This window comes from Dunckerocampus dactyliophorus, chromosome 17 (genome assembly GCF_027744805.1).
Source record: "Dunckerocampus dactyliophorus isolate RoL2022-P2 chromosome 17, RoL_Ddac_1.1, whole genome shotgun sequence".
Classification (NCBI taxonomy): domain Eukaryota; kingdom Metazoa; phylum Chordata; class Actinopteri; order Syngnathiformes; family Syngnathidae; genus Dunckerocampus; species Dunckerocampus dactyliophorus.
Genome location: NC_072835.1, coordinates 11356187 through 11375971, shown reverse-complemented (window position 1 = coordinate 11375971; position 19785 = coordinate 11356187). Strand labels below are relative to the sequence as shown.

The 19785-nt window shown below is 39.7% G+C and overlaps 1 protein-coding gene across 11 annotated transcripts in view; it reads left to right on the top strand.

Moving 5' to 3' along the window:
* The window catches only part of vav2 (vav 2 guanine nucleotide exchange factor), a 219241-nt gene that overhangs the window by 128008 nt on the left and 71448 nt on the right, over nt 1-19785 (top strand). The window lies entirely within an intron of this gene.

The window sequence follows — 19785 nt, the reverse complement described above, 5'->3', positions numbered from 1 at the left end:
GTTCTATTTTGGATTTGTGGAACCAACATATACAGTGGAACCTTGGTTAGCGTCTGCAGCTAACCAAAACGTACTCTAACCAAATCAACTTTTCCAATTAGAAATTATGTAAATCCAATTAATCCATTCCAGACAGACACAAATGTTAACACAAAACATGTTTTTCTTGAAAGTGTGTTGTTAGCAAAGACAAGATGTGGCAGCCAGACCAAGACAAACAGACCAGACAGTTCGAGCGTTTGATTCAATCGTCTCTGCTTTTCTTTCTTTCTCTGATCACGGCTGGAAAATAACCCCCAAAGAGAGTTGCAAGTGCCAGCATTTTGATAAAGGTGAGAAACACTATTGAAAAAAGTAACCTTAAATGTTCATTTATCCCTTTAAGCATTTACTGTATTTTTGTTTTACGCAACAATAATTGTAAAACTATAAAAATGTGTTTTTTGTTAACATTTTGAGACTCATGCAAAGAACTACATAGTCAACCACTGATGACATCATAGACGAGCGACGGAGCCGACTTCTGCTGCTAGCAAGGATTTTTTGTGATAAAAATAATTAAGAAATTGGTCTCACACAGTGAATTAATAACACAACAAGACGTGCGCCGTATTGTTTTAACCGGAAAATGTACACAAACTGACGCAAAACGTTAATGTCAATTTCCGACGCGAACTGAAAAACACAGTATCCAGGGCGTACGTTAACCAAGGTTCCACTGTATTGTACTTCTTGGAGCATTAAATGGCTCACAACTGGATTGTTCAGGTTGTCTTGAAAGACGTTTGGCCTCTCAAAATACTAGAAAATGTCCTTTCATCCCTTCCTAAAAGGTTCAATAATGATGGTGATTCTACTTAAATGACTCTCATTGGCCGCTGTTGTTTAACAATTGTCCTTTTGCACAACAACATAGTGAAACTGTTGTTTCGTCTGCATCTACCTTAGAAGATAAATACTTCGGATCCTGCACCAGCTCTGAAAACTAGCGCTGACCTCTCTAGTGTTTGAGCATGAAGTGATGAAGCCTGCTTGGATGAGAGGCGAAACGCCTTCGAAGACGACATGAACAGTCCAGCTGCAATCCAGTTGAATGCCCTGAGAATACAGTCATCTGGATGAATGAGAATATTCACAGGCATCTATATCATGTTTTTAAAACTTTAAGTTCATTCCAAGGACAACATGAAGACAATGTATACACCTGTGATTTATAAAACTGCCTCGCAGCACCTGCCCCGTCGAGCTTCTCATGGGTTTGAGGCAAAACATACGTATATGTCTCAGTCTTGATCGCAAGCTTGAACAAGTTATTCTGGAACATCTTCTCATGAGAATTTGCTGAGATGTTCAATAACAAAAGTAATGTGGGGTGTTTGTTCTATTATATTTTAGCTGACTGTTGGAAAGCAGTAAATATGTTATATGGATTTCCTCCAAAATTCTCCTCATGAGAAACATCGCTTTGGGATATAAACAAGCCAGTGTTTGCCATCATGTGTCCCATGTTTGAACAAACAATTGTGAAAATATTTGAATTTTGCAACAGTAACGGGGGTTGGGAAATGAAAATGTATGTGTCTCTGCTAACAAAACATCTTTTGTTTGTTGTGGAGTTTCCCTTGTCGTGCTCTGATTCTCTCATTCTGACTGAGCCAATACTCTTATCAACCTACCAATCATCAGACGATAAAAGTATTTTTCAGTGGCTTATGAGGCAAGGATAGCAAAATCTAACCGCCGTTGCCTCCATGCAAATCGAAAACAGACAAGAGCCACCGAAATGGGTTGTCTAATGTTAACATTTCCAAACAATGAGGCTATTGTCGATGGTATTAACAATATTTTTAAAAAATACCCCCAACAATTCACTCTCAAAGATGTTTTTTCTTCCAATTTGTGGAATTCCTCTTGAAGTATTGATGTGGATCCACTAAGGACCATATTCTCTGTCTCTGCATTTTTTTTTTTTTAAGCTTATTTCAGCTCCTTGTTTCTGTGCAAGCCCTCCTTTGCCAGTCTCTTCCGTGCGGCCCCTCGGTGAGATCTGGTGCACTGAGATCCATAATGAGCCTCTGTCTGTTTAAGTTGACACACAGAGAGCTGTTTGAGGCTGTGATGTGCCACTGGTGTAGGGCTCGGCTCTCCCAACAGACGTCTGGGTTCAGAATAGAGGAATTCCTTGCCTGAAATACAGCCAACTGCTGTGGGGGATGGAAGAGGTTCTGACCTCCTCAATGAAGACACATCATCACCATCACATCAATGCAGAGATTTTGTGTGTGTGTGTGTGTGTGTGTGTGTGTGTATTCCCAGTTTTATTTGGAAACATACTGGATAACTCAACATGTGCCAAAGATGTTATCTCTCGATTTCATTGTATTTTTTTAAGGGTTCATTCATTTTCTAGTTTCTAGTTGCCTTCGGGTGAGAGGCAGGGTACTTCCTGCACTAGCCCCTAGCCAATCGGAGGGCGCATATAAACAAACAACCATTCACACTCACATTCATACCTATGGACAATTTTGAGTCTCCACCTGACATGCATATTTTTTTTTAATACGGGACAAAGCCGGAGTACCCGGAGAAAACCCGATACCGATATGTGTAACATCCACATGCCGCCTGTCGTGGAATGAACACATATCTGTTGTGAAGCTAATGGATACAGCATCTAGAGAAATACTTTTGTCATTAGGCTTAGGCTGTGACATTTGTTTTAAAAGTCAACAGAGTAGCCATTTACATTTTTTTTGATCATTAAAAAGTCCAGGGAAGAAAATCAAGTGTCGTAATTTTCATGTGCAGCAGCACGGTGTATTCATTTCCACGCCACACTACAAATTGCATGTACACAGTAATTCCGGGCCAAAATGAACATATTGTGCACCATCCGATTTTCATGAAATTTCATGCGCAGATAGATATTAAAGTGAATTGATATCCGACATAACTTTGATCTTGTCCTGAAGCTCCGATTCATGAGTTTGATTGGCTTAAAGTTGGACTTAACATTCAAAGCCGTCTTATGAGTTGAGGTGGTCCAACATGCAGTATTAATCCGATACAAAATTGAAGAGGAAGAAGTGATCTACCTAACAAACATCTATACGAATGAAAAGCAGCATTTTCACAGACGTCCCCACGGACAATCCTAATCGAGCGCACACACACAGTGTCAGATTGTAACATTCCTACTAGTGAGCTAGTAGAGTGGAATGAGTGAGCTAGCTTGCTACTAGCAATCCACGATTGTTTACACGCTTGAGAGGTGGGTTGATGAGGTCATCATATGCACGTCAGAAAATATGGGAGCCCAAAGGCATATAAAAAAAACAAAACATTATGTTTATTATCGGCTTTCATTATAGGGAAAAATCCCAATACCGATATTGACTGATTTTGTATTTTTATGCCAATATCGGGCCGATAATATCAGACATCGCTAATCCAAACATAAACATGTAAAAACTGTGGGCTTTCTATCAGCGGGACATGTATGTTTCCTGTATTATCACATATTTGTAAATCATTACCAATTTAGGACGAATAAAATGTCTTTTATGTGGAAAAAAAATTACTTATTTTCAGAGGGGAAAATAAAAACGTTTTGACCAAAAATCAATGAAATTGCAGAGCTGTGAATGCTGAATTGCGAATGTGCGGGACCCACTGTAATGCGGGGTTGCTGGTACGTACACGTTCTTGCAGCAGCAACAGAAGGCTTGGTAGCCCTGCCTGCAAGCAAACGTCTGCCTCCAGTCATTCAACACACATTCCTAAGCAGCTGATCGTGTTAACAAAGAACAAAGGCAATTTGTATATTAATGCTGGTTAATATTCTATCAGTAGATGCCCGAGCTTGAAAGTAGCTCTATTTGCTCTGAAAGGCCATTATCCTGTTCAATAATCATGTAGTCATTTCAGCCCCGGGTCATTTGACTATTAGTTATTGTCCAATCAATCTTTCAATGTTTGCTCTGTGTGTGTTTATAGCGTGTAATGATCAGACATTGAATGGAGGACATTCCAGCACCCTGAGGAGCACAGAATGTGTGTAGAATGGACTTTTATGTTTGAACAGCTTATAGTCATTGGACATTCTATACATGCCTGGGCTGTAACACCAGGGGAGTCATAACAGCTAATAATGTAGACATTATTAGTAGCATTAACACTCGCCCAACAGGCTAACTGCTGATTCATACGGGGCTAAAAAGTACGACATCAGCAATTATTTTATTATATTTATGTATTTCTGTCTTTTTTTTCCTGAAATCTTCATAGCCTATGCAATAAATACAATTTAAAGTTGAACAGGAAGCTGTTGGAACTCTCCCAGATGAGAGTTTTTTTCCTGCGTTTGCCCTCATGCTGACATACTGTCTCATGGCAGGGATTGAGTGCAAACACATGCACAGAAGTGAAAAGAGCAAAACTACTCCTACTTCATGTCAAGGCATGGTCCGCTCTAACCATTGTTCGTGTTTGCGTTGCCGCCACAGAGACTTTATGAAGTGTTGCCAGCACATATCGAAACAAATGCTGCCAAACCTGGAACTTGCCTTCACGTGATTTTATATTTGTGGAGCAGATCTCATTACAGAAACAGCGTGTCAGATTTTTTTTTTTTTTTTTTCGCAGCCAATGAGTGTTGTTTTTTCCAAATATAGAAGTCCTCTATTCTATTTCCATGATTTTTCCCAAACATACCCATTATCCAATTACGCTGACACGGCACCATTGCTAAAGAAGTCAAGTTAACCATGTATGATGAATAATAATGATGGGGTATATCATGCATAATATTCTGTTTTATTATAAATGGTGCCATTAAATGTTTCAAAATTAGTCATTTTAGAGTGATGTATTTTGACACGCGCTCTGTTCTTGAACTATTTAGTGCTTTGATTATAATTAGCTACAATAATCAGTAAACACGACAAAGAAAAGAACAAAATGCTGCGGTCTTCCTCAGTGGCATGCTGGCAGTGGAAGAGATACTGTATCATCCATACTCATGAGAGAATTATTCAACACTGAAGAGCACAATCCACCTAACTTTCAACTCTCAGTCCAATCAGCATGCATTATTCTTCTTTTTCCCCCCCTTTTTCTTTCTTTTTTTTTTTTTTTGTCCGTCTGTTCTCTTTGGCTGTTGAGCGCAGTGGTTAGCGTAGCCCATGGCTGCAACCACGTCACATGTACAGGCCACACATTTGCCTTGATCTCATTCTCACTTGCTCCCACACACGCTGTTAACTGTGTTTTTAGAGTCAGCGAATGTGAAAACAGTCAGGCGGCAAAACTAAAGACAGGGAGGGGGGAGGTTGGCTTGAACATCACACACACACACACACACACACACACACACACACACACACACACACTGCCACCATTGGCACAGGCGTCTTGCCATGGTGAAAGGTTAAAGTACAGATTAACAAGCCTCTCATCTAAGAGGACACTGTCAAGCTTTCGCTTGTGAAATCAAATTAGACTTGAAATGAAAATTGAAAGTGAAATGTAGATCTGCAGAATACAGTCATCCTTCGTTTATCACCGTTAATTTGTTCCAGCCCCGACTGTAATAAGTGAAAAGTAGAATTCCTCATTTATAAAATGAATATTTTCATAGTTATAGCATAGAAAACCTGTGACCACCTTCTAAATACAGTTTTGACATTATTAGAGCCCTCTAGACATGAAACTAACACCCCTATAGTAACCTTTACACTCTTATTACACAATATATTAGACATAGAAAATAAGACATATTAAGACATAACATAGACTCATAGGTTAGCACCGGGAGAGTTCTTTCTTTCTGCGGTGGCTATTGTCTGTCTGATCAATGTAATGTCATGGCGGCTGACACACAAACACACAAAAGTCATTTCAGTATGCTTAAAACCAGTAATGTATTGTTTGCCGTTGCACACATTCAATTACACAAAAAAATATAAAAAAAAAAAAGCCAGAAGCTCCACCGTCGCCATCCAAACGTATATGCTGAAACCGGAGTTTTCGAAAAGCTCTGCTTTTCAGGACAAAAACCTACGTTTGCGTGTCGGCATAGGAAAATGTGTGTTTTAAAAAAATCAGTATTCATGTGGACAGCACCTAAATGCGTCTTCTGAATGCCTTATATTTGTATTTTCGTTCATTCAGTCATTTTTATGCTTAATTTAGGCCAAGAATATGTAAAAGAAATTGCTCACATTTGCATAATTTTTTACTAATTATAGGCCATATTCACCCAAGTGATAACCTGATAGAGTGAAACCACAAAATTCGAACCGTGAAGTGGCAAGGGACTAGTATATATCATTTATACTTAATGTCGGGCTGCACATAACATTGAAAAACAAATGTGATCTCTTCACATTTAACGCGATCTAAAAATATAATAAGAAAACACATCTAAAGTTCTGGCGGACCAGATTTATTTGTGGCGGGCCACCACATATAAATGAACGTATGGGAAACACTGATGTGTAACAGTTGGAGTCGGATAGTCTTTTCAACACAGCGGCAAAAATGCTGACTGAACTGAGTGGAACCTAACTGCTTCATAGAGATGTTTGATGTCCCATACTCCATACACCACACACAGCGTAGTGTACGTATATGCGGTCAGCCCCCTGCAGCATATAAATGCATTGTCTCCCAGCAGAGAGGATATTAATAAGACATGAGGTCTTTTGATACCGGGCCGTGGGCTGTCAAATCTCAACTGACATGATCACCGCCGTCAACAATCACACCTCCTCCCACCTTTTAACAGACACTCCCACACGTTCAGCTTCCCCCCCAGTGCATGCGGAGGTATTTGAGACTCGACTACACCCTAAGCTTTCCACTTAATATGTAATCCCTGCTCATCAAAACAAGCAGCCTCCCCCACACATACTGTATACATTATTCCTTTGTAGTTTTTTTGTTTTTTTTTCAACCACCAGATGCTTTCACTTTAGCTTTAATGGAAGACAGGATCACTTTTGTTTTTGTTCTCCCATTCCCAACAGCAGCACTTTCACTTTAAAAAGGCTTGTTCACACTCTTACAGCCGCATGGGTTTTATTTGGGCACATTTGGATTTTATATTTAAGTATATTTGGTTAAGGGCAACGTCTTTTTTTGGGGTTTTTTTTTTTTTTTTTTACACATATTTAAACAGGTTTCTCCACCAATTATGTTATTCACGCACAACACTAGTGAAGCCCATCCTATCCTGTCAGTTCAGTACCCCATCCACCCCCACCAAGCCCTCTCCGTGTTACACACACACACTCGCACACACACATGCACGAGCACAAACACACATCACGGCCTTGATCTTCAGTCTCATGCTGTGAATCCCCCATTCATGTGCTACCGTAGCGATAGTTCCTCAGCTTCTATGCCTTGCTTCCATTTTGGGAGTGAAAGGTTACCTTCAGGTCACAAGCATTACTTTTATTTTGTAAAAAAAAAAAAAAAAGAAAGATGCATTTTAATTCCAATTTAAATACTGTTTTTATGATCACCCATTATCCAACTATGTTCTGTCTATTTTATACTTATTATGATTGTCATGTGGAGTAGTTACGGTGACAAGAGCTTTGATGACTATTTTACCACATTATTGCATTAGCTTACCTTTTCCCTATGTACTTTAAACTAGCAGAGAGTGCATTTGGAATACAGGAAGTCAACAAATGCATTGCAATTGATGTAAAATGGATGGGGGGATAGGATTAAATAAGCTTTGCTTCTTCCTACTCCTATTGGACATGTGGAACTGTGAATTGTAACATGTGATGTATTCCAGTTTAACTGTAATTAAACCATAACCAAGTTTATCAATGGGTCGTGAGCAACGCTCCAGCAATAAGTAAAATGTAAATGCATATTTTGCAATGCAAAACATACAGTATGTGAGGGGCGAGTGGATTCCAAGGAGCGCCTCCAGCACGCACATAAAGTGTGTCTTGCATGTCACGCTACCTCCTCGATCTGAGGGATGAAGTCAGACTTGGTGTTTCTCCCTCCTACCCCAGGCTTATTCACACTTCTTCAATGTCAGGGATGTGTTAGATGGGGAGAAGTGTCACTCCTTTCCCACATCCACCTTAGCTTTGGGATTGATTTTTGTCTTTAAACTGACTGAATGTGCCTGCACAGCCAGGTTCCGTGTGTTGAATAATAAATATACTCTTTATTTGTTTATATTAATATTCTGGCAAGATAAAGCAGGTTTATTTGATCTCCTTATCTTATTGCTTCTCACACAAAAATCTCGAGGAAGGATGCTTTCGACAAGCATTTGTTTATGCAGCCCCATGTAAAGCAGTGCTTTTCACATTTATGAATTTCGTTGCCAAAAAAGTGGAAGGATTCATGAAGTAGTACTTGCTTTTAACCACATGCATGTAACCTCGGTTAGCGTACGCCCCGGTTAGCGTGTTTTCCGGTTAACGTCTAAAATTGATGCCAAAATTTGACCTCGGTTTGTGTACATTTTCTAGTTAGCATACAATATGGTGCACTTGTTGTCATTGTTATTGTGATCTTAATGTATTTTTTATCACAAAACATCCTTGTTAGCATCCTATTACCTTACTAATATATGGAAACAGGGTCCAGATGTCAGCACCGTCGCTTGTCTATGATATCATCAGCGGTTGAGACTGTAGTTCTTTGCTACCTAACGCAGTTACGCCACAAGTCTAAAAAATGTTAACACAAAACAGGTTTTTATACTTTTACAATTAGTTTTATATGCATGAAACAATTCTAAATGCATAAAAATTGCAAATGAAAGGGATAAATGAACATTCCAGGTTACTTTAACCTTTTACTTTTACAAAGACACGATGCGGCAGCGAGATCAACACAGACATCACCTTCGTGTTTTGCCATGAGTTATTTCTTGAATCGAACCGTGTTTCTCACCTTCTTTAACAAAATGCTGACACTTGCAACTTTCTTTTGCTCCATTTTGGGTTGTTTTGCAGCCATGATCAAAAGAAAAGCAGAGACTTGAGTTGAAAAACAGTACTGAATTCAAGAAATGACTCCTAGCAAAACGCGAAGGTGGTGTCTGTGTTGATCTCGCTGCTACATCATGTCTTTGGCAAGAATCACATCTTCAATGAAGGTGAAAGTAACCTTAAATGTTCCCTTTCATTCGTCATTTATATGCATTTATATGCATTTGAATTTATTTTGTGTATGTAAAACTTTATAAACCTGTTTGTGTGTTCTGGAATGGATTAATTAGATTTACATTATTTCTTAGGGGACAAAGTGATTCGGACAGACTGCTTTCAGTTAGAGTCGAACCTTCTGGGATGGATCCATGACGCTAACCAAGGTTCCACAATATAAAAATTGTATAGAAAAAAAATAATTATGCCAAAATGTCCAATATGCAGTTTTGACTGCATGTTCGTAGCATCATGTACGGTATATAATATATTGTGGCCCCCGAGTTGACGTCAAAGTTTAGTATAAGTGCGGCTGGGAGTGTTTCAGTCTTCCCAGCATGCTTTGCGGCACTTGTTTTGTAAAAAGTTGATAAAGTTACGCGTTTTAAGTTAACACAGTTATTATCTTCCACCAGTAGTAGTTGTTGTCGTTGGGTAATGACTACCGTACCTGTTTGTTGATGAGTTAGTCACTTTGTTGAAATGTGATGGCTATTACCCAGACCCTACCTCCAGTGGAACCCAGTTGAGTTGAGTGTGAGACCCTGATGTACACCGTGTTAAACAGCCGTACATCTCATGACCTGATAATGCAGCACTAATGCCACACTTTAAATATTCCGTAGTATAGAGTATAGTGCTGAATATACAGCATTGGTTCTGCCTGATCTTGATCATATTTGTGGACAATTGGTGTTGATCCATCCCACGTAAAGAGGGAGTGAATCATTCGTGAATCAACTAGCCTGTACACCGCTACGTGGCTAATATTTATGCACCTTTGATGTTTATGGATCCTGCAGCATAAACTGGAAAAGACACTTTCTTGTCCGAGTAATTCATGCAATGTAGATGTCATGAATACTTTAAAAAACACAGGAACAATGTTTGCAGATAAAAAAAAAAGAACCAGGATCTCAGAATGTCAGTAATAATGTCAACACATACTGTATATGCAGATTAAGCATGCTTGTTCGCTCTTTTAATTGTCATCTTCGCATAATTGCGTCATACGGATCACACGTGTGCTATGATAAAATAGTTATTTGTTACTTGATTGATCTTCACAGTATTTTATACTACTCTGCATAACCTATTTTATGTTTGTCTTGATTGTTTTTTGGTGTTTCACATGATTTATTTTCAATATAAATATGTAAATGTCATCTTACAAGTTATGAGCATCTCTTGTGTAGCTGTCGAGAAGTTCTTTCGAGGGTTCAGTTTCCATGGATTGCAGTTCTGATCATTCAACACAGCAGGGCAAACGTAGGATTATATTTGTGTGATTTTCATTAGATGTTGGCGTGTTTCGCATCCATGAGTAGCTCTCGTCAGATTCCCTGAGGCTATCTTTGGAGGAAAAATTGGAATGGAAGCACATTTTCATAGCCTTTCATAGCCTTTATTTTCGTATTCCATGCAGAAAAAAAAAATGTAAAGTAGACTTTTGCACTTTTAGTTTATCAAGTATTCCGGTGCAATGGTGAACAAGATGTGACCCACTCTTGCAGATAGCCTGCCATCGCCTTCCATCCATCAGGAGCATTAGGTGTCCCGTAGACATGGTTCTAATAGCAGCAGAGTAAGAGGGCAGAGCCTCTAATGGATCCTTTTTGTTCAGTTAAGGCAAAAAGCTTCTAAGGGCACTCCGAACTATAAGGCTTTCATTTGTGTTTTTTTTTTCTCTTGAACTTTTTTTAAGTTTAAGTTTAAGTTTTTTTTTTTATTTACTTGATATAGGTACTATAATTAGTCAGTGAGCTTTTGAAACAGGTAAGAACATGTGAAATTGGCATTGACAATATTAAATGAATTGTACAAGGTGGATCCCTGCATCTTCGCGAGCCCGCAAATTTGCAGATTTTGATTAAAACATTATTTTGCGCCATTTTGTGGGCCGTTTATTGGCAGAAAACCTATCTCATTTGCCTTACTTGGGTAAACTTTTGAGTTTCACCGAGAGTAGTCAAAGGCAAACATGGTGTTCTGTGTATGCGGTGAATCAGCTTGATACTTGCACCCTCACACACACAAACTAACAGGAGCTTATCAACCGCTTAACAACGGACGACTGGCGCTGTGACGTCCCGCTGCGGCGTCTGCAATTTTTTCGAATTATGACAAAAAACAATTTTTATGACTTATTTATTCATTAACTTATTTATTACATTTTTTTTTCAACAACCAGCAGAACATGAACTGAGAACATTGCAAAACTGTTAATTTCATGACAAAGTTGCTGAGAGCACCGAAAGGGTATTCAAGTATTTTAAACAAAAACCCACATTTTAAGGGTGTGGCGGCTTTAGCTCATCATGGAAGTTCGCCACAATCAATTACATCGAGCCGAAACCTTGGAAATAGATGCTTACACACTAATATACATGCAAATCAATACTGTTTTATATTAATTTATAACCCGCAAGGTATGTTGGGAAGCCCACGTGTGCACTTCCCCAACAGGAAATTACCCGGCTACTGAAATTGTTACAGCATCAATGTACTTTGCAAAACTACGGAATGAAAGCTTATCTATAAAATGTCATGTTTTTGATCTCAGTTGATCATCTCCCTGCAGTCATTAAGACTGTATCCTACTCACATTATATTGAGTGAATATGTAGGTGTGGGAGTACTTCTATCTGTGTGCTTTAAGGCAAATGGAATTGATGAATTGAAGAAGAGATTTAGTTCATGTGCATCTGTGAACAGCAGTGAGTCAGATAATAAAAGCACCAGAGTGTCACTGGTGGGTTCATCCACCAGAAATAATACTTCTCCAAAGACAGCAGAGCAGGACTTGCAATCAGAGGAGGGAAAGTCATCCACTTGTCTATGAAAATGGACACGGATAAGCTGTAGACTCTGGAGAGGTTCTGGCTCACAGAAATAGGGGCACGATTTTTCGAGCCTTTTGCGGCCATATGCACAAAAATGTAATGGAAATGTTGATTCAGACGTTCCCAGTGTTCATTAACTTCATGATTTTAGAGTTAACATTCAGTCTATGCAACGTTAAAAGTCATTATTACTCGAGAGCAACTTTCTATCTCCCCTCAGACCATGCCATTAGAGTAGCTAAATGTGCAGTCGCGAGAAGGAAATTGATCTCCATTAAAAGTGCCCTATCTTTATTAGCACCAATGATTTTACAAAGTGGGAAAAGTTATAGAGGGATAGTTCAATTACTAACATAAAATAGCACAATATGTGGCATTGGAATTTAGCCTAAACCTTTTGTGGATATTTGTGACACTATTATGTTGGAGGACAACAACAAAATAAACTCTACAACTGCACTCGGTAGAGAGCCGACATCCACCAAGGTGGAACAAATTTGGTCTGCATGTCAACACAAAGAAATCCTGCCAATTTGCAGGCCATACTGACACTGCACAGCATTCATTCATGCCCTTGCACATTTGCCTGTGCCACTACGTCGTGATGCAACACTGCTTCATACAGTATATTGTTATTGTAACTCTGTGCATTATTGGAGTTGTTCTGTGCTATTTGGCTGTTGGCATTGCTAACTGTGTGGGGGATCGCAGGTTGAGTGCGCGTTCGTGAGCTTGTGCATGAGAACATTCTCTGTGTGAGACTCACTGGCTTCCTACAGGTGACCAGGTGCTTGGCTTGGGCTAACGACCATTTAACGGAACTGGATTAAGTCCAATAAAAATAGTTATACCAACCAACCAACAGGGGTGCAAATAATACCTCTGGTAAGGCAATACCTTTGCAAGATTATACATAAATTTGAATGACAATTGAAATGGATGCACTAATCATATTGTATAGAGTTATGAGAATACTATTGTAATCGTAGCATTTCCAGATTTGGACGTAAATTAGGATGCCTGCGAATTTCTTTAATCTACCAATATTTGTCACTCTGTTATCAGATTTGTACTACATCTCCTGACAAGGTGATTGTTTGGAAATCATATTTAGCTTTTCAATACTAATTTCTGATGTGTTTGTGATGTGGGGGTCTCCCTTATCTCCTCCAGCAGAGGGATGTGAGGAGACCTTCCCCCCCCATAGGGCAGATGGATTACGCCTGTTGGTTAATCCCATTCATTCTGTTAATGCTCTCGGTTGGACATTGGACTACTGGATGGTCATCTGCCAGAGTCTCACACAAGCCGTCCGGCTAAGGTGCCGTGAAGTGATAAGACCCCTGTGGCAGTATTAGCCTCATTAACGCAGCGCTGCCACAACACAGGAAATCCAGTTTGCGTCCAGTGATCCCCAGTTTGCCACTGTAGTCACCCTAAATCCCTTTTACACCACACGCCCGGAAGCTTTCCGTAAGGTATCATCTCTATGGCAGACAAATCCGAAATCCCCTTTCAGAAATAGCTTACAATACAAAGGACTGTTTTCAAAGCAAGTTGTTGTCAATATGCAGTACAACTGACTGGCATTGCCGAAACTCTAGCAACATTTTCCAAATGTTCTTTGTAAGGTTTGATATAAGTAAATCAGAAAAAAGTATGGGGGAGCCTGGCCTATAGGCACAGAATAGGAAGTTGTTTGGCAACTTTTCTTTTTTAATTTTAAGTTAGAACACTGAAGATGCATGTTCAGTGCTGGTGTTGTTTATATTTATTGTTTATAGACATGTTGTCCCCACTTATTTTGTGGTGCGTACATTGCGCTCACAGTTTAAAACTTTAAAAAATATGTTCAACAGAAAGTGTGTCAATGTTGCCCAAAATACCGTATTGCCTCGGGTTTCCAAAACACAGCTGTGTTCATTTTTATTCCAGCGTGTTTTATGGTTTGCTGAGAGTTGGGTTAAATCACTGAGCATATTAATTAGAAACGTTTTGCTTGTCCTGACAGCGGTTTTCATGCTGTCGCCCCACTACAACTGGCAAGAAAAGGCAGTGTAAATACCTAATGGATTGGCGGAAAGCGGCCAGCTGTCTGATGTTGTACTGTGAGCCACAGCAGAGTGTTTTATGGCAACCTGTGGAAGTGGCACAGTAAAACAGATTATATATGTAACATAAAAAATACACAATGCTGTAGATGCAAAGGCTTGTACACAATAACTTATTCCATGTATATGCATCAATAAGGAGCGTACTTAAATCAAGAAGACAAGCATAAGCCCCGGGCTAAACAAAACACATGCCAATTTTTATTGTTTGTGGTTAATTCTCCTATCTGCTCCCTTGTAAGGAGAAACACCAATGCCGTTATACTTGGATGATAACTTGGCAGCACAGTGACAATATGGTTAGGATGTTCTCAGATTTCCACCCTTGGTCCAAAGAAATTGAGCGGTTCTCAATTATTTCCTGTCACCCCCCACTGGAGGACAGAAATGTTTTCGCATCCCCCCAATTTGAAATACTACTGAGAGACTGATAATATCTATTTGTTTATCTGTACTGTACAGACTGCACTCAATACTGAAACCAGCAAAATGCAACAAAATGGAGAGCAGTGAAGCATACAAGCGTATTCAAGAGACAAATTGCATGCTGAGTACGACAAATTCATACATGTTGACAGATCTGCACTAATATTGAAAGTACTCCCTGCCTCTCAACACCCCCAACAGTTCACCGCACCCCCCCAGGGGAACCCACCCACTATTTGAGAAGCACTGGGTTAACTGGAGGCTCTAAATTGCGGTACCTTGTACACTTTTGGTAGGATTCGGCTTTTGACGAAAATTATTGCCACAAATATGTCTCGTTCTTTGTACACTGTCTCGGTTATGTAAAACCAAACTTCCCCTCACAAATAAGTTGAGTTGAGTGCCCAAACAAAGCATCCACACGCTGGTGACTCAATTTCTGTGAAGAATGGATAGTGGTTCTTTTAGAGTTGACACTATAGACAGATTCAGGCCAGGGCATCCTTGAATTATTATTTGTGTGTGGGTGGTTTATTTGGTCATAGAACACACACAGAACGATGAACAACTCCGTTTCTGTCTCATTTCTTCCTCCATTTAAGCATTGTACATTCTGCTTTGATGAGGTGCTCAAGCACACTGCATATTTCTGAGTGTAAAACAAAGACTTTCAGATAGTTTGTTTTTTTATTAAGGGCGACTGCCAGAACTTTGTTAAAGAATGGTGAGTAAGAACTCATAGCAATGTGTGAAGGTAGAGTCAGTCTGTTGCATAAGGATTGTAATGTAAAAGTTCCTAGTTAACAGGTTGCAGAAGGATTGGTTTAAAGGAGACACAGATAGTGAGGCTGGCCAGTGTGTGTAAAAAATGATTTGATCTGCTGTAGTTAATAATCTAATGATAATTATAATAATTTAAGTTGAGTGTATTATTAAAAATTTTGTCGCCAGTTTTTTCACTTTTCTACGATTGGCTGGTGACCAGTCCAGGGTGTACCTAGCCTCTTGCCCAAAGTCAGCTGGGATAGGCTCCAGCAAACCCCCGCATCCTAGTGAGGACAAGCAGCATAGAAAATGGATGGATGGATGGATATTTTCACTTTTAATGCTAGTGAATATCGGCTCCAAATATTCGTTGTCGGCCTCCTTGAGTACTTTTTTTTTTTAAATCGGTCGAGCTCTAGTCCATACACCCTAAGGATACTCAGAAGTATCAATTTCAAGTGTAACTGAATACTAGAGGCACAAACTAAACATATTGTATTTAATTAGTTTAGTCCAAACTGACACTGTTTTCTATCAGAATCTCTCTTGATGATGTTTACTTTTTACTTCAAAATCTGTTGGCATGTTTCATTTACAATGAATTATGGTCCAATACATTAGAGCTCACAGCCTTTAAACAGCTCTGCACAACTGTTGGTATAACATTCAGGAGGTGTCTGTTTCAGCAGGAAATTCAATCATTCAGTTTTCTGTACCCAACAGGTTTGAAGAATCACACAATTGTGATAATCAAAATAGAGTGGAATCCTGCGTTTGCTTGTATCTTTATGCTCACATGTGATGTTCAAGAAGCAGCAGGACAGACTGATGCCAAATCGCCTGCAGCCAATGACCAAACAATCTGTCACTGCCCACGCCCAGGTCAGTTGAATATCACATTCATTTGGAAAAGGTTCTTGCAGGTTTGTTTTCTTTCTGTCGCAGTTGTAGCTCATCCTGCTTCTTGTGCGAGGCGTCATCGCAGCTTGACATCCCTCATACTGGTTTGTCAGCTGTCACTGTGCTGCCAGTTTTTAAAACACCTCCTTGATCAAACCCTTTGAACATCAAGCGAGTCAGGCGCCCTCCTGTCATAAGTTTACCACACGCGTAAGAGGCAACACCCCAGCCTCTCGTTAACCTTGACTTCAACTCTCACCCTAACCACGCCTCGGCGGATAATTATTTTGACATTCATGCGACACACGCAAGCAGTTGGTTTGTTATCCTCAGGAAGGTACAAAGCCATTCATGCCGGAGTGACTTAAAAATCAATTCCCCTCTCTGCTTCAAATTCTTTTATCGTTCCTTTTGTTTATTATATCTCAGCACTGCTAAAGCTTTACTCCCAATTTTCTTCAACACTTCTCACAGCCTGGTCACCATTAGAGCACAAGTAGTTCACACCTATGGGTAAAGCTTTTAGTCCATAGAAATACTGACCCAGCCTGACCTGATTTATTGCACCCTTTCTGTTGTCTCCCAGCTGAATTTTCCAGTATCATACGTTTTTGTTGTGGATCCTTATATAAAATTCTAACAGTAACACAGTGTTTTCCGTTTTGTCCTGCCACCATTTCCTAGTCACCCCATGTTCACCTGTTCGACACCTGGATTAACTTCGCTTAAGACCCATCTCACTGGGACGTGTGTTTGCCAATATTGCATATCCAGGGGGATCTAATGCACCATTGATCTGTGAGTGTGTCTGTCTGCACAAATGTGTACGCCATGCACAGCACATGTTGACCAGTGCATGTGCTGATACACTTGAGGCCCAATGCCATGTGACATGCAGGCATGCATATACGAGCTGGTTGGTGTGTGGTGATATGGCGTGAAATGAGGCAGGTCATGGACATGGCTGCACTGCATTGGCAGATGTCGCCTTGGCCGATGTGATCTATGAAGTAGAATTTACACAAATTAGGCACTGTTGCCCCTCCGCCTTCAAGCAACCCTGTACAGATCGAATCAATGTTCAAGCTCCTCAAGCTAAACAAGCTTCAAATCGATCTGCATGCACTTAATAACATCAATAATTCATATTGCTGGTTGAAAGAAATCTGTCCAAAGTCATCTACTTTTTGTGAACATACAGTTTCTATTTGTGATGCGACTTCTTTCTGTAAATGTTGAATGTGGACTGAGTGCCCTCTGTAGGCTAACAGTTATTTCATGTGGCACTGAGGTTAAATGGAGTCATATGGTCAACAACACTCTTTTTGGCTCGCAGGCCTGACCGTTGGCTTTTCTTGCGCGGTGAAATCCCCTGTAATCAAGCGGATAGAAGGTCTGCTTTGAGAGGATTTAGTGCAATGTGGCAAGTGCCAATCTGACTGCAATCAGGATTTATGCAGGCCCAAGCTCCTGCTGGCATTCTGCAACTTTTAACATGACCCGACGATTGGATACTAATCACAGTCATTCAGTCGCGGTCTTTTATTTATTTATTTCTTGTTGAATTCAGGGTTTGTCACAGGAAAGTTAGTGAGTTGATTTATGCATATTGTTTCCCACTAGGAAACATCGGATTCCTTGGTGTTTGACACAGAATCACTTTCAGTGTTTAATATCCTAAACAAGGAATGGATGGAATGAATGCAGAAGAGTGTAACATAGTAGAAATTGAATTAGTAGATTGCAATATATTCTCATATATTTTTTCATTGTACTTTTGGTAATAGTAACATTAAAATCATGTCTCGTCTCGTTCTCGTAGACCCAATCTTGTGTATCGCCCAATAAAAAAATTAAATAAAACTATCACTACTAACCCTAACCCTTTAATTTGTGTAATTTCCACGACCGGAGTGCATGAGGAAACATCCAAAAGATGTCCAGTGGGACACACTTTGGTTGTCTACCGCTATGCTTTTTTCCTTTGTTGATGTTATTGCCTTTGTCATTAGCATGGGTCTGTGTGTGCGCACCTCCAAATCATGTGTAACTTGACGTATCCCTCCAAAAAAATCAGACTTGGCGACAGAGAGATGCAGACTGCACAAGCTGGGATTGGTTGGCTTTTTTACATTACGTTAAGAGGGCATACAGCCCACCCTCGTGAATGCCTTCTCCCCCCGATTTGCAATAGAACCTTTGCAATAAAAATTCCTGTCTTACCGTGTCGATAATTAGTAATAAAACAAATAAAAGTAACAACGTAATTAAAATAATTAGGGCTGCAACGAATTATTTTTTTTTTAGTCGATTTATCTGAAGCTTGTTGTTTCGAGTAATGGAGTAATCGGCTCTCATTTGATGCAAACACAAACAGGTCGTGGTTTTGTCCCCAACATATCAGAAACCAGGCACAAATATCAATTGCTGTTTTCCAAATTCAAAGCTGATGTGTGTATATCTTGTTAAACATAAACACTAAGATAGTAAGTCTACTTTCATGTATAACTAAGGGAATTAAAAAATATTCACAGAGAGTGTATTTACATTTTTAAATCAAAAGACGATTAATCGAATGCCAAAATAGTTGGTGATAATTAGACATCGATTGTTGCAGCTCTAAAAAAAAAAATCATAAATAATTAAAAACATTTAAAATAATAATAATAATAACACTGTCCGTCTCACTTCAAACCCCATTGTTCAGTCATGACAAAGGAAGCTAACAAACTAAATAGTTGACGAGTGTCATGGTTGCTCTCTCCAGAAAACTCATTTGCCTCTGCAGCGTTTTGGCACAGAATTGCACATCACACGATCAATCCTGACGAAGAGCTATGAAAGGATCAAGAACTCAGCACAGTGGCTTTAGGCTTTATACAGTATATGGCGTCCTGGATCGTTCATCACTCTTTTTAGCAATCTTACTTGTCAGACAATGATAAAAAGAAGTGAGCCACTGATTTGTAGCACATTAGCTGTGATGCCATCATGTAGGACAATGTGTGAATATCAGAATACAAAAAAACAAACCATGAAAGTCGGATTAAAGAGAGTCATTGAGGCCAATGTCAAAAAAGACACAATAGGAAAAGGTTTGAAAGGCCGGAGGCAGTGGGACAGTGGGACAAACACACACACACACACACACACACACACACACGAACACGCACAGGCTCAGCCGTTGCTCCTCTGTCTGTCTATTATTGATGTTTGTCATGCAGGGTTCCCACTCAGCCATCTGTTCTCAGCTCTCCATTCCTCTTTTGCCTTCGATACTCCACTTGGCAGGCTTGCGTGTGCAGACCAGTGTTGTTCCATCAAAGTGTGAAGACTTCATAAATATATCACACGATCAAGGAGGGAGAAACCCGATGTGGGAAATGCAAAAGCAGAATGAATGCTGGATGCTGGCTCTCTTCCAAGACATGTATTGACCATGGCCATGACTGCCTCTAATATAAACAACACTGGCGGTTTTGACGGTCTGTCAATAGCTCTCCTGGTCATGTTTTAAGATTTGAATCACATATAGGATCAGATCAGATC